This window comes from Pongo abelii, chromosome 23 (assembly GCF_028885655.2).
Source record: "Pongo abelii isolate AG06213 chromosome 23, NHGRI_mPonAbe1-v2.0_pri, whole genome shotgun sequence".
In the NCBI taxonomy this organism is placed as follows: domain Eukaryota; kingdom Metazoa; phylum Chordata; class Mammalia; order Primates; family Hominidae; genus Pongo; species Pongo abelii.
This window is the reverse complement of record NC_085929.1, coordinates 52,536,533-52,539,926: the sequence shown is the minus strand read 5'-3', so window position 1 is coordinate 52,539,926 and position 3,394 is coordinate 52,536,533. Positions and strand designations below refer to the sequence as shown.

Below are 3,394 nucleotides of genomic sequence, written 5' to 3'. Positions count from 1 at the left end.
TTCTATATGGGTTGCAAAGATGTCTTAAACAAGATACAGAAAACACAAATCACAGATGAAACCATTGATTAATGATAACTTCACTTCAGGACAAAAGACAACAAAGTGAAAAGATAAGTGACATAGAGGAAAAAAATGTCATAGACTTGGAAATGGGCTTACGGCAGGTGTCCTTTCAGTGGTGTGCTAAGTGGCATCTGTCTAGTGACCCTGCTGGGAATGATCTGATTCGATGGGGTCCTTCTTCAACTGCTATGCTATGGACTAAGCTATTTTACAGCTCTGTCAGGGGAGAAATTAACTTATAGAAAACCAATTATAAGGCCAATGATCCTGCCCATAGAATGCAAATGAATTTTGCTCCATAGAGATTGAATTGAATTCTGTCCCATGGAAAAGATAATCCCAAACAGTACACTTTATTGCCCTCTATGATATTAAGCACTTTGCACCAATAAGCAAATCTGTTTCAGCTTTCTTCGTTGCCTACACATCTGTCTTTCCAATTCTCCTTTGAACTGGTTTTAACCCTACTGGTTCCCTTACTAATGAGTTAAATAAAATCTTAGGTGTCTTCAATTTGTATTTGCATGAGAACCATGATTTTGCCTCTAAACATTAATCTTTATCTATAAGAATTTGAATTCATAATATATGTAAGAACAAAAGGAGCTCCTATACATTAACAAAAAGACAAAAATCCAATTAAACACGAATGAAGTTTTTATGCAGAGAAGAAATAAACTCATTAGTAATCAGAGAAAGTAAAATTAAAACAACAGCTTCTCATTTTTCACTCACAGCAGGTTTCAGCTGCTCTGAAGTTGTGGCCATTGTCAGGATAGGGCCTGGGAACTGGGGAGGGGCTGTTCAGGGCAGACTTATCTGTGAGGTCTGAATATCTTTAAAAAGAAAGATCCTCTGGGCTCCTGGGGGCGGGGTATAGGGCCGCAGGGGACATTGGCAGTCGCCCAGGTGAGAGGGCTCAGATCTGGGTACATTTTATTGTAGCAGAGATACTGCACGGGGGAGTCCGGATGGCTTGGGGCATCTGGGGTTCTGGCAGTGACATCCCTGGGGGCTGACATCTGCTTCTGCCCTGAGGCCTGCAGAAGGAGTCCAGTCTTCGCATGCCAACTAGCGAGACAGAGGTCGGAAGTCATAAGCAGCCCCCCTCCAGAAGTGGCCGGTGCCCTGGCTCAGCTCCAAGAAGCCCTCATGGGTTGGGACATTGGGGGAAGCATTCTTGATCTCAGCAAGGTGACCCGGTGGAGATGTGGGGCTGCTGCAGGTGGCTGGGGGTGGAGGTCCTGCCGCTGTGTGGACATAGCTCGCCAGAGACCGCGGAGGTGCGTGCCTGTCTCCTGGCCCAGGCCTGCTGCTGCTGGCCCGGTCCTCTCCACCCAGCCCTCCTCTCTGGGCAGCTGGCCTCAGAAATATTGGAGGGGATAGCCGGGCGCGGTGGCTCACGCCTGTAATCCCAGCACTTTGGGAGGCTGAGGCTGGTGGTTCACTTGAGAATCAGGAGTTAGAGACCAGCTTGACCAACATGCTGAAACCCCGTCTCTACTAAAAATACAACATTAGCCGGGCATGGTGGCACACGCCTGTAATCCCAGCTACTTGGGAGGCTGAGGCAGGAGAATTGCTTGAATCGGGGAGACGGAGGTTGCAGTGAGCCGAGATCGCGCCACTGCACTCCAGCCTGGGCGACAAGAGCGAAACTCTCTCAATAAATAAATAAATAAATAAATAAATAATACAAGAAAGGAAAAAGAAATATTGGAGGGGACTTGGGGTCCAGGGCTGGGCAGGGCTGAAGGCGTAAACACGTGAGAGTCTGGGGCCGGATGAGGTCACGAGAAGACAGGCGGGACAGGAACAGCGCCGTGGGTGCCACGCGAGACACAGGGTGGGCGGGGCCAGCCAGGCCCGGAGCTGGCTGCCACCGGCTGCGGCAGGAGGGAGCTGGCTGCCGCCATTTCAGTGGAAGGTGGCGACAACCCCAGTCTGGAGGGGGCTGAGACCTGTGCTGGGGGCCGCCCGGGGTAGATCCTGTCTTAAAGGTCTGGCGGTGGGAGTGAGGGAAGGTGGCCGCGGGTGGAGGTGGGCGTGGCGCCAAGGGCGGGTTTCCCTGAAGAGCGAGAGTCGGAGCCCGCTGGCTGCTGCAGGGAAGGGAGCGGCGGAAGATGCGGAGATAGAGGGAGGTTCCCAGGAAGGCAGAGGGAACGGGCAAGCCCGGAGGAGCAGGCGGGAATGTGGAGGGGGGTTGGAACCGCAGCACAGAGGGTTTGGGCGCACAAAGGTGAAGGATGTCCCCCGGGAAGCCAGAGGGCACGGCAGCAACTTGCCCGGGTCCCAGGCCTGACTTACACACACCCCCACCCTGCACCTGGACGGTGACGATCTGCTGGGCCCGGTGGCGCCTGGGAAGGCGGCCGGGGGGAGGTCCGAGTTACTGGAAAGTGCAAGTTCCAACCCAGAGCTGCGCTGAGCAGGGCCGGGCTGTTGGGGCGCCCAGGGCTGCAGGTCCTGGCGGGGCCTCTGGGAACGCGGAGGGCGCTGACTCAGGCCCTGACTCACCAGGGGCTGCCCTGCGGGGGATCTGGGTCTGCGGAGTCCGCGGAACCTCTCAGGTCTGCCCCCCAGCGACCTTTCCTGGGAATGTTCCAGAGCGGTTCTTACTGCTTCCTGGAGGGTGGCTTCTTTCCTCCTCCCAGAGTTCAAAGCCATTTTCTGCACTTGGCCCCATGGCCTCTGAGCTCAGAGTTCACCCCTCATGCAGCTGGAAGGGACGGTTTCTAGAGAGGCCTCCATGCTTGGACCAGGATGAAAATCCTTCACCATCTTCAATGCAATAAAGCTGTTCACGGACCCTCAATGCCACTCTCTCATTCGTGTGTTCATGCGTCCCTCATGCACTCATTCATTTATTCAGCACATGTGTTCACTGGGGGCCCCGTGCAGGGCTGGGGACGCTGCCACGGAGGAGGCAGAGGCACCCTTGCCCCAGAGGGAGCTCCTGTGAATTTCACTGCCAGCAGCCGGGAGGCTGGTGAAAGACTGTGGAGCCTGAGTCGGGCCAGGCCGGGGAAGGCCTCCTGGGTGATGAGGGCGGAGGTGGGTGCAGCGTGGTGGAGGCCAGGAAGCCCGGAGAGGAGGCCGCCAAGGCGTGGTGGGTTGGGGCAGGTGAGGGCAAGGGGGTGGAGATGGGCACAAGGCCTGGCTGGCGCCATGGAAGGTGCAGCCACCCAGACCCCCAGAAGGAGGCTGAGTGTGGGGCCGCAGGACACCTGGGGGCCATGGGACAGGAGGGAGGCCCTGAGGCAGTGCCTGCCTGTGGGTTCCCCGCCCCTACACCCCCCCAGCTCGGAACTCCCTCCAGGGCACACAG

The 3,394-nt window shown here is 55.8% G+C and overlaps 1 long non-coding RNA gene across 1 annotated transcript; it reads left to right on the top strand.

The window, feature by feature from the left end:
• Window positions 1-1,934: 1,934 nt before the first annotated feature.
• On the top strand, window positions 1,935-2,881 carry LOC129052693 (uncharacterized). Its single transcript, XR_008517810.1, has 2 exons — window positions 1,935-2,066; window positions 2,721-2,881. It is a non-coding gene; the product is annotated as an uncharacterized LOC129052693 (long non-coding RNA).
• Window positions 2,882-3,394: the final 513 nt, after the last annotated feature.